The following is a 13,710-nucleotide window of genomic DNA, read 5'->3' on the forward strand; positions in this document are numbered from 1 at the left end:
AATAGTGCTTTTGCCACTCATTCAATGAAACAAACTGCACAGCTTAATTCAATGAGTAGAGCATCTCGCATTCATTCAATGTGTCAAGCTTAACGTTTTAATTCAATCAAACAAACTTAAATCATACAATATATGGATCATACTGCACACACTCATTCAATGAAATACACTGCTCGTCTTAATTCAAAGCGTACTGCTCCTCTGCCATTCATTCCATGCCATGACGAATACGCATTCATTCAATGAATCAAACTGCACCCATTCATTCAATGAAACAAACTGCACGACTTAATTGAATGAGTAGAGCTACTCTCATTCATTAAATGTATCAAGCTTAACGCATTAAAGGAATGAAGCTAACTGCAATTTTGATTCTGCAAGTACCGTTTCAATGAATCGTGCTTTTGCCACTCATTCAATAAAACAAACTGCACAGTTTAATTCATTGAGTAGAGCTTGTCTCATTCATTCAATATGTCAAGTTAACGCTTTAATTCAATGAAGCAAACTGCACTCATTGATTTCATTGAACCATACTTCAATCATTCATTCAATGTTTCAAACGTTATTCATTGTTTGAATGAAACAAACTTAACTCACTTATTTAGAGAATCAAACTGCACACGTTCATTCAAGGAAAGAGAGTGCACTTGTCAATTCAATGAGTAGAGCTACTCTCATTCATTCATTGCCACACGCTTAACGAATTGTCTCAATCAAACTGCAGATATTCAATACATGCACCAAATTGCACGTGTTAATACAATGAATACTGCTTCTCTCATTCATTCAATGTGTCAAGCTTGACGTTTTAATTCAGTCAAATAAACATAAATCATACAACTGGTGAATCATATTGCACCCACTCATTCAATGAAATACACTGCACGAGTTAGTTCAAAGAGTAGAGCTCATGCCATTCGTTCAATGTCACGAGCAAAACACATTCATTCAATGAAAAAAATTCCACGTCTTAATTCAATGAGTACAGCTTCGCTCATTCATTCAATGTGTCAAGCTTGACGCTTTAATTCAATGAAGCAAACTGCACTCATTGATTTCATTGAACCAAACTTCAATCATTCATTCAATGTTTCAAACGTTATTCATTGTTTGAATGAAACAAACTTAACTCACTTATTTAGAGAATCAAACTGCACAAGTTCATTCAAGGAAAGAGAGTGCACTTGTCAATGCAATGAGTAGAGCTACTCTCATTCATTCTTTGCCACACGGTTAACGAATTGTCTCAATCAAACTGCAGATATTCAATCCATGCACAAACTGCACGTGTTATGCTATGAATACTGCTTCTCTCATTCATTCAATGTGTCAAGCTTGGCGTTTTAATGCAGTCAAATAAACATAAATCATACAACTGATGAATCATATTGCACCCACTCAATCAATGAAATACACTGCACGGGTTAGTACAAAGAGTAGAGATAATGCCATTCGTTCAATGTCACGAGCAAAACGCATTCATTCAATGAAACAAATTCCACGTCTTCATTCAACGAGTACAGCTTCGCTCATTCATTCAATGTGTCAAGCTTGACGCTTTAATTCTTTGAAGCAAACTGCACTCATTGATTTCATTGAACCATACTTCAATCATTCATTCAATGTTTCAAACGTTATTCATTGTTTGAATGAAACAAACTTAACTCACTTATTTACAGAATCAAACTACACACGTTCATTCAAGGAAAGAGAGTGCACTTGTCAATTCAATGAGTAGAGCTACTCTCATTCATTCATTGCCACACGCTTAACGAATTGTCTCAATCAAACTGCAGATATACAATACATGCACCAAATTGCACGTGTTAATACAATGAATACTGCTTCTCTCATTCATTCAATGTGTCAAGCTTCACATTTTAATTCAGTCAAATAAACATAAATCATACAACTGGTGAATCATATTGCACCCTCTCATTCAATGAAATAAACTGCAAGACTTAGTTCAAAGAGTAGAGCTCATGCCATTCGTTCAATGTCACGAGCAAAACGCATTCATTCATTGAAACAAATTCCACGTCTTAATTCAATGAGTACAGCTTCGCTCATTCATTCAATGTGTCAAGCTTGACGCTTTAATTCAATGAAGCAAACTGCACTCATTGATTTCATTGAACCATACTTCAATCATTCATTCAATGGTTCAAACTTTATTCATTGTTTGAATGAAACAAATTTAACTCACTTATTTACAGAATCAAACTGCACACGTTCATTCAAGCAAAGAGAGTGCACTTGTCAATTCAATGAGTAGAGCTACTCTCATTCATTCTTTGCCACACGGTTAACGAATTGTCTCAATCAAACTGCAGATATTCAATCCAGGCACAAACTGCACGTGTTAATGCTATGAATACTGCTTCTCTCATTCATTCAATGTGTCAAGCTTGCCGTTTTAATTCAGTCAAATAAACATAAATCATACAACTGGTGAATCATATTGCACCCACTCATTCAATGAAATACACTGCACGACTTAGTTCAAAGAGTAGAGCTAATGCCATTCGTTCAATGTCACGAGCAAAACGCATTCATTCAATGAAACAAATTCCACGTCTTAATTCAATGAGTACAGCTTCGCTCATTCATTCAATGTGTCAAGCTTGACGCTTTAATTCTTTGAAGCAAACTGCACTCATTGATTTCATTGAACCATACTTCAATCATTCATTCAATGTTTCAAACGTTATTCGTTGTTTGAATGAAACAAACTTAATTCACTTATTTACCGAATCAAACTGCACACGTTCATTCAAGGAAAGAGAGTGCACTTGTCAATGCAATGAGTAGAGCTACTGTCGTTCATTCATTGCCACACGCTTAACGAATTGTCTCAATCAAACTGCAGATATTCAATCCATGCACCAAACTGCACGTGTTAATACAATGAATACTGCTTCTCTTATTCATTCAATGTGTCAAGCTTGACGTTTTAATTCAGTCAAATAAACATATATCATACAACTGATGAATCATATTCCACCCATTCATTCAATGAAATACACTGCACGACTTATTCAATGAGGAGAACTAATGCCATTCATTCAATGTCTTGAGCAAACCGCCTTCATTCAGTGAAACAAACTGCACGTCTTAATTCAATGAGTAGTGCTTCTCTCATTCTTTCAATATGTCAAGTTTAACGTTTTAATTCAAAGAAGTAAACAGCACTCATTGATTCATTGAATCAAACTTGAATCATTCATTCAATGTTTCAAACATCAAACGTTATTCATTGTTTCAATGAAACAAACTTAACTCACTTATTTTTTGAATCAAACTGCACATGTTCATTCAAGGATAGAGAGTGCACTTGTCAATTCAATGAGTAGAGCTTCTCTCATTCTTTCAATGTGTCAAGCTCAACGTTTTAATTCAATCAAACATAATTAAATCATACAATTGGTGAATCGTACTGCACCCATTCATTCAATGAAAAACAAACTCCACGTCTTAATTCAATGAGTAGAGCTACTGACGTTCATTCAATGTGTCAAGCTTAACGCTTTCATTCAATGAAGTAAACTGCACTCATTGATTCATTAAATCAAACTTCAAGGATTAATTCAATGTTTCAAACGTTATTCATTGTTTCAATGAAACAAACGTAACTCACTTATTGAGTGAATAAAACTGCACTAGTTCATTCAAAAAAAAAGACTACACTTGTCAATTCAATGAGTAGAGCTACTCTCATTCATTCATTGACACACGCTTCCCGCATTGTCGCAATCAAACTGCACAGATTCACTCCATGAACCAAACTGCTCGTGTAACTTCAATGTGTCAAGCTCACCGCTTTCATTCAATGGAAGAAACTGCATTCATTCATTCATTCATTCCTTTTCAATCATTGATTCAAAGAATCAAAAGTAATTCGTTGATTTAAACATCACTCATTTCTGAAGTCAATTTATCTGTAATCATTCAATCAATCAATCCAACTGCAAACATTGATTCCATGACAAAGACTGCAAGTACCGTTTCAATGAATAGTGTTTTTGCCACTCATTGAATGAAACAAACTGCACAGCTTAATTCAATGAGTAGAGCTTCTCTCAGTCATCCAATGTGTCAAGCTTAACGTTTTAATTCAATCAAACAAACTTAAATCATACAATGTATGAATCATACTGCACACACTCATTCAATGAAATACACTGCTCGTCTTAATTCAAAGCGTACTGCTCCTCTGCCATTCATTTCATGCCATGACGAATACGCATTCATTCAATGAATCAAACTGCACCCATTCATTCAATGAAACAAACTGCACGTCTTAATTGAATGAGTAGAGCTACTCTCATTCATTAAATGTGTCAAGCTTAACGCATTAATGCAATGAAGCTAACTGCACTTTTGATTCATTGAATCAAACTTCAATCATTAATTCAACCTTATTCATTGTTTCAATGAAGCAAACTTAACTCACTTATTTAGTGAATAAAACTGCACTAGTTCATTCAAACAAAGAGACTACACTTGTCAATTCAATGACAAACTACTCATTCATTGACATACGCTTCCCGCATTGTCTCAATCAAACTGCACAGATTCAATCCATGAACCAAACTGCTGGTGCAAAATCAATGAGTAGAGCTTCTCTCATTCATTCAATGTGTCATGCTCAAAGCTTTCATTCAATGGAAGAAACTGCATTCGTTCATTCATTCCTTTTCAATCATTGATTCAACGAATCAAACGTAATTCGTTGATTTAAACTTCACTCATGTCTGGATTCAATTTATCTGCAATCATTCAATCAACCAATCCAACTGCAAACATTCGTTCCATGACAAAGACTGCAAGTACCGTTTCAATGAATCGTGCTTTTGCCACTCATTCAATGAAACAAACTGCACAGTTTAATTCAATGAGTAGAGCTTATCTCATTCATTCAATGTTTCAAACGTTATTCATTGTTTGAATGAAACAAACTTAACTCACTTATTTACAGAATCAAACTGCACACGTTCATTCAAGGAAAGAGAGTGCACTTGTCAATTCAATGAGTAGAGCTACTCTCATTCATTCATTGCCACACGCTTAACGAATTGTCTCAATCAAACTGCAGATATTCAATACATGCACCAAATTGTACGTGTTAATACAATGAATACTGCTTCACTCATTCATTCAATGTGTCAAGCTTGGCGTTTTAATTCAGTCAAATAAACATAAATCATACAACTGGTGAATCATATTGCACCCATTCATTCAATGAAATACACTGCACGACTTAGTTCAAAGAGTGGAGCTCATACCATTCATTCAATGTCACGAGCAAAACGCATTCATTCAATGAAACAAATTCCACGTCTTAATTCAATGAGTACAGCTTCGCTCATTCATTCAATGTGTCAAGCTTGACGCTTTAATTCAATGAAGCAAACTGCACTCATTGATTTCATTGAACCATACTTCAATCATTCATTCAATGTTTCAAACGTTATTCATTGTTTGAATGAAACAAACTTAACTCACTTATTTCCAGAATCAAACTGCACACGTTCATTCAAGGAAAGAGAGTGCACTTGTCAATTCAATGAGTAGAGCTACTCTCATTCATTCTTTGCCACACAGTTAACGAATTGTCTCAATCAAACTGCAGATATTCAATCAATGCACAAACTGCACGTGTTATGCTATGAATACTGCTTCTCTCATTCATTCAATGTGTCAAGCTTGGCGTTTTAATTCAGTCAAATAAACATAAATCATACAACTGATGAATCATATTGCACCCACTCATTCAATGAAATACACTGCACGACTTAGTTCAAAGAGTAGAGCTAATGCCATTCGTTCAATGTCACGAGCAAAACGCATTCATTCAATGAAACAAATTCCACGTCTTAATTCAATGAGTACAGCTTCGCTCATTCATTCAATGTGTCAAGCTTGACGCTTTAATTCAATGAAGCAAACTGCACTCATTGATTTCATTGAACCATACTTCAATCATTCATTCAATGTTTCAAACGTTATTCATTGTTTGAATGAAACAAACTTAACTCACTTATTTACAGAATCAAACTGCACACGTTCATTCAAGGAAAGAGAGTGCACTTGTCAATTCAATGAGTAGAGCTACTCTCATTCATTCATTGCCACACGGTTAACGAATTGTCTCAATCAAACTGCAGATATTCAATCCATGCACAAACTGCACGTGTTAATGCTATGAATACTGCTTCTCTCATTCATTCAATGTGTCAAGCTTGGCGTTTCAATTCTGTCAAATAAATATAAATCATACAACTGATGAATCATATTGCACCCACTCATTCAATGAAATACACTGCACGACTTAGTTCAAAGAGTAGAGCTAATGCCATTCGTTCAATGTCACGAGCAAAACGCATTCATTCAATGAAACAAATTCCACGCCTTAATTCAATGAGTACAGCTTCGCTCATTCATTCAATGTGTCAAGCTTGACGCTTTAATTCAATGAAGCAATCAGCACTCATTGATTTCATTGAACCATACTTCAATCATTCATTCAATGTTTCAAACGTTATTCGTTGTTTGAATGAAACAAACTTAACTCACTTATTTACAGAATCAAACTGCACACGTTCATTCAAGGAAAGAGAGTGCACTTGTCAATGCAATGAGTAGAGCTACTGTCATTCATTCATTGCCACACGCTTAACGAATTGTCTCAATCAAACTGCAGATATTCAATCCATGCACCAAACTGCACGTGTTAATACAATGAATACTGCTTCTCTATTTCATTCAATGTGTCAAGCTTGACGTTTTAATTCAGTCAAATAAACATAAATCATACAACTGATGAATCATATTCCACCCATTCATTCAATGAAATACACTGCACGACTTATTCAATGTGGAGAGCTAATGCCATTCATTCAATGTCTTGAGCAAACCGCCTTCATTCAGTGAAACAAACTGCACGTCTTAATTCAATGAGTAGAGCTTCTCTCATTCTTTCAATATGTCAAGTTTAACGTTTTAATTCAAAGAAGTAAACAGCACTCATTGATTCATTGAATCAAACTTGAATCATTGATTCAATGTTTCAAACGTCAAACGTTATTCATTGTTTCAATGAAACAAACTTAACTCACTTATTTTTTGAATCAAACTGCACATGTTCATTCAAGGATAGAGAGTGCACTTGTCAATTCAATGAGTAGAGCTTCTCTCATTCTTTCAATGTGTCAAGCTCAACGTTTTAATTCAATCAAACATAATTAAATCATACAATTGGTGAATCGTACTGCACCCATTCATTCAATGAAAAACAAACTCCACGTCTTAATTCAATGAGTAGAGCTACTGACGTTCATTCAATGTGTCAAGCTTAACGCTTTCATTCAATGAAGTAAACTGCACTCATTGATTCATTAAATCAAACTTCAAGGATTAATTCAATGTTTCAAACGTTATTCATTGTTTCAATGAAACAAACGTAACTCACTTATTTAGTGAATAAAACTGCACTAGTTCATTCAAAGAAAAAGACTACACTTGTCAATTCAATGAGTAGAGCTACTCTCATTCATTCATTGACACACGCTTCCCGCATTGTCGCAATCAAACTGCACAGATTCACTCCATGAACCAAACTGCTCGTGTAACTTCAATGTGTCAAGCTCACCGCTTTCATTCAATGGAAGAAACTGCATTCATTCATTCATTCCTTTTCAATCATTGATTCAAAGAATCAAAAGTAATTCGTTGATTTAAACTTCACTCATTTCTGAAGTCAATTTATCTGTAATCATTCAATCAATCAATCCAACTGCAAACATGGATTCCATGACAAAGACTGCAAGTACCGTTTCAATGAATCGTGCTTTTGCCACTCATTCAATGAAACAAACTGCACAGTTTAATTCAATGAGTAGAGCTTATCTCATTCATTCAATGTTTCAAACGTTATTCATTGTTTGAATGAAACAAACTTAACTCACTTATTTACAGAATCAAACTGCACACGTTCATTCAAGGAAAGAGAGTGCACTTGTCAATTCAATGAGTAGAGCTACTCTCATTCATTCATTGCCACACGCTTAACGAATTGTCTCAATCAAACTGCAGATATTCAATACATGCACCAAATTGCACGTGTTAATACAATGAATACTGCTTCTCTCATTCATTCAATGTGTCAAGCTTGGCGTTTTAATTCAGTCAAATAAACATAAATCATACAACTGGTGAATCATATTGCACCCATTCATTCAATGAAATACACTGCACGACTTAGTTCAAAGAGTGGAGCTCATACCATTCATTCAATGTCACGAGCAAAACGCATTCATTCAATGAAACAAATTCCACGTCTTAATTCAATGAGTACAGCTTCGCTCATTCATTCAATGTGTCAAGCTTGACGCTTTAATTCAATGAAGCAAACTGCACTCATTGATTTCATTGAACCATACTTCAATCATTCATTCAATGTTTCAAACGTTATTCATTGTTTGAATGAAACAAACTTAACTCACTTATTTCCAGAATCAAACTGCACACGTTCATTCAAGGAAAGAGAGTGCACTTGTCAATTCAATGAGTAGAGCTACTCTCATTCATTCTTTGCCACACAGTTAACGAATTGTCTCAATCAAACTGCAGATATTCAATCAATGCACAAACTGCACGTGTTATGCTATGAATACTGCTTCTCTCATTCATTCAATGTGTCAAGCTTGGCGTTTTAATTCAGTCAAATAAACATAAATCATACAACTGATGAATCATATTGCACCCACTCATTCAATGAAATACACTGCACGACTTAGTTCAAAGAGTAGAGCTAATGCCATTCGTTCAATGTCACGAGCAAAACGCATTCATTCAATGAAACAAATTCCACGTCTTAATTCAATGAGTACAGCTTCGCTCATTCATTCAATGTGTCAAGCTTGACGCTTTAATTCAATGAAGCAAACTGCACTCATTGATTTCATTGAACCATACTTCAATCATTCATTCAATGTTTCAAACGTTATTCATTGTTTGAATGAAACAAACTTAACTCACTTATTTACAGAATCAAACTGCACACGTTCATTCAAGGAAAGAGAGTGCACTTGTCAATTCAATGAGTAGAGCTACTCTCATTCATTCATTGCCACACGGTTAACGAATTGTCTCAATCAAACTGCAGATATTCAATCCATGCACAAACTGCACGTGTTAATGCTATGAATACTGCTTCTCTCATTCATTCAATGTGTCAAGCTTGGCGTTTCAATTCTGTCAAATAAATATAAATCATACAACTGATGAATCATATTGCACCCACTCATTCAATGAAATACACTGCACGACTTAGTTCAAAGAGTAGAGCTAATGCCATTCGTTCAATGTCACGAGCAAAACGCATTCATTCAATGAAACAAATTCCACGCCTTAATTCAATGAGTACAGCTTCGCTCATTCATTCAATGTGTCAAGCTTGACGCTTTAATTCAATGAAGCAATCAGCACTCATTGATTTCATTGAACCATACTTCAATCATTCATTCAATGTTTCAAACGTTATTCGTTGTTTGAATGAAACAAACTTAACTCACTTATTTACAGAATCAAACTGCACACGTTCATTCAAGGAAAGAGAGTGCACTTGTCAATGCAATGAGTAGAGCTACTGTCATTCATTCATTGCCACACGCTTAACGAATTGTCTCAATCAAACTGCAGATATTCAATCCATGCACCAAACTGCACGTGTTAATACAATGAATACTGCTTCTCTATTTCATTCAATGTGTCAAGCTTGACGTTTTAATTCAGTCAAATAAACATAAATCATACAACTGATGAATCATATTCCACCCATTCATTCAATGAAATACACTGCACGACTTATTCAATGTGGAGAGCTAATGCCAATCATTCAATGTCTTGAGCAAACCACCTTCATTCAGTGAAACAAACTGCACGTCTTAATTCAATGAGTAGAGCTTCTCTCATTCTTTCAATATGTCAAGTTTAACGTTTTAATTCAAAGAAGTAAACAGCACTCATTGATTCATTGAATCAAACTTGAATCATTGATTCAATGTTTCAAACGTCAAACGTTATTCATTGTTTCAATGAAACAAACTTAACTCACTTATTTTTTGAATCAAACTGCACATGTTCATTCAAGGATAGAGAGTGCACTTGTCAATTCAATGAGTAGAGCTTCTCTCATTCTTTCAATGTGTCAAGCTCAACGTTTTAATTCAATCAAACATAATTAAATCATACAATTGGTGAATCGTACTGCACCCATTCATTCAATGAAAAACAAACTCCACGTCTTAATTGAATGAGTAGAGCTACTGACGTTCATTCAATGTGTCAAGCTTAACGCTTTCATTCAATGAAGTAAACTGCACTCATTGATTCATTAAATCAAACTTCAAGGATTAATTCAATGTTTCAAACGTTATTCATTGTTTCAATGAAACAAACGTAACTCACTTATTTAGTGAATAAAACTGCACATGTTCATTCAAAGAAAGAGACTACACTTGTCAATTCAATGAGTAGAGCTACTCTCATTCATTCATTGACACACGCTTCCCGCATTGTCGCAATCAAACTGCACAGATTCACTCCATGAACCAAACTGCTCGTGTAACTTCAATGTGTCAAGCTCACCGCTTTCATTCAATGGAAGAAACTGCATTCATTCATTCATTCCTTTTCAATCATTGATTCAAAGAATCAAAAGTAATTCGTTGATTTAAACATCACTCATTTCTGAAGTCAATTTATCTGTAATCATTCAATCAATCAATCCAACTGCAAACATGGATTCCATGACAAAGACTGCAAGTAACGTTTCAATGAATAGTGTTTTTGCCACTCATTGAATGAAACAAACTGCACAGCTTAATTCAATGAGTAGAGCTTCTCTCAGTCATCCAATGTGTCAAGCTTAACGTTTTAATTCAATCAAACAAACTTAAATCATACAATGTATGAATCATACTGCACACACTCATTCAATGAAATACACTGCTCGTCTTAATTCAAAGCGTACTGCTCCTCTGCCATTCATTCCATGCCATGACGAATACGCATTCATTCAATGAATCAAACTGCACCCATTCATTCAATGAAACAAACTGAACGTCTTAATTGAATGAGTAGAGCTACTCTCATTCATTAAATGTGTCAAGCTTAACGCATTAATGCAATGAAGCTAACTGCACTTTTGATTCATTGAATCAAACTTCAATCATTAATTCAACCTTATTGTTTCAATGAAGCAAACTTAACTCACTTATTCAGTGAATAAAACTGCACTAGTTCATTCAAACAAAGAGACTACACTTGTCAATTCAATGACAAGCTACTCATTCATTGACATACGCTTCCCGCATTGTCTCAATCAAACTGCACAGATTCACTCCATGAACCAAACTGCTGGTGCAAAATTAATGAGTAGAGCTTCTCTCATTCATTCAATCTGTCATGCTCAAAGCTTTCATTCAATGGAAGAAACTGCATTCGTTCATTCATTCCTTTTCAATCATTGATTCAACGAATCAAAAGTAATTCGTTGATTTAAACTTCACTCATGTCTGGATTCAATTTATCTGCAATCATTCAATCAACCAATCCAACTGCAAACATTCGTTCCATGACAAAGACTGCAAGTACCGTTTCAATGAATCGTGCTTTTGCCACTCATTCAATGAAACAAACTGCACAGTTTAATTCAATGAGTAGAGCTTATCTCATTCATTCAATGTGTCAAGCTTAACGCTTTAATTCAATGAAGCAAACTGCACTCATTGATTTCATTGAACCATACTTGAATCATTCATTCAATGTTTCAAACGTTATTCATTGTTTGAATGAAACAAACTTAACTCACTTATTTACAGAATCAAACTGCACACGTTCATTCAAGGAAAGAGAGTGCACTTGTCAATTCAATGAGTAGAGCTACTCTCATTAATTCATTGCCACACGCTTAACGAATTGTCTCAATCAAACTGCAGATATTCAATACATGCACCAAATTGCACGTGTTAATACAATGAATACTGCTTCTCTCATTCATTCAATGTGTCAAGCTTGACGTTTTAATTCAGTCAAATAAACATAAATCATACAACTGGTGAATCATATTGCACCCACTCATTCAATGAAATACACTGCACGACTTAGTTCAAAGAGTAGAGCTCATGCCATTCGTTCAATGTCACGAGCAAAACACATTCATTCAATGAAAAAAATTCCACGTCTTAATTCAATGAGTACAGCTTCGCTCATTCATTCAATGTGTCAAGCTTGACGCTTTAATTCAATGAAGCAAACTGCACTCATTGATTTCATTGAACCATACTTCAATCATTCATTCAATGTTTCAAACGTTATTCATTGTTTGAATGAAACAAACTTAACTCACTTATTTACAGAATCAAACTGCACACGTTCATTCAAGGAAAGAGAGTGCACTTGTCAATGCAATGAGTAGAGCTACTGTCATTCATTCATTGCCACACGCTTAACGAATTGTCTCAATCAAACTGCAGATATTCAATCCATGCACCAAACTGCACGTGTTAATACAATGAATACTGCTTCTCTTATTCATTCAATGTGTCAAGCTTGACGTTTTAATTCAGTCAAATAAACATATATCATACAACTGGTGAATCATATTGCACCCATTCATTCAATGAAATACACTGCACGACTTTTTCAATGAGGAGAGCTAATGCCATTCATTCAATGTCTTGAGCAAACCGCCTTCATTCAGTGAAACAAACTGCACGTCTTAATTCAATGAATAGAGCTTCTCTCATTCTTTCAATATGTCAAGTTTAACGTTTTAATTCAAAGAAGTAAACAGCACTCATTGATTCATTGAATCAAACTTGAATCATTAATTCAATGTTTCAAACGTCAAACGTTATTCATTGTTTCAATGAAACAAACTTAACTCACATTTTTTGAATCAAACTGCACATGTTCATTCAAGGATAGAGAGTGCACTTGTCAATTCAATGAGTAGAGCTTCTCTCATTCTTTCAATGTGTCAAGTTCAACGTTTTAATTCAATCAAACATAATTAAATCATACAATTGGTGAATCGTACTGCACCCATTCATTCAATGAAAAACAAACTCCACGTCTTAATTCAATGAGTAGAGCTACTGACGTTCATTCAATGTGTCAAGCTTAACGCTTTCATTCAATGAAGTAAACTGCACTCATTGATTCATTAAATCAAACTTCAAGGATTAATTCAATGTTTCAAACGTTATTCATTGTTTCAATGAAACAAATGTAACTCACTTATTTAGTGAATAAAACTGCACTAGTTCATTCAAAGAAAAAGACTACACTTGTCAATTCAATGAGTAGAGCTACTCTCATTCATTCATTGACACACGCTTCCCGCATTGTCGCAATCAAACTGCACAGATTCACTCCATGAACCAAACTGCTCGTGTAACTTCAATGAGTCAAGCTCACCGCTTTCATTCAATGGAAGAAACTGTATTCATTCATTCATTCCTTTTCAATCATTGGTTCAAAGAATCAAAAGTAATTCGTTGATTTAAACATCACTCATTTCTGAAGTCAATTTATCTGTAATCATTCAATCAATCAATCCAACTGCAAACATGGATTCCATGACAAAGACTGCAAGTACCGTTTCAATGAATAGTGTATTTGCCACTCATTCAATGAAAC

Source organism: Chiloscyllium plagiosum, unplaced genomic scaffold, assembly GCF_037043375.1.
Source record: "Chiloscyllium plagiosum isolate Xiang-an unplaced genomic scaffold, Cpla_swu_hap1 HiC_scaffold_11, whole genome shotgun sequence".
Classification (NCBI taxonomy): Eukaryota; Metazoa; Chordata; class Chondrichthyes; order Orectolobiformes; family Hemiscylliidae; genus Chiloscyllium; species Chiloscyllium plagiosum.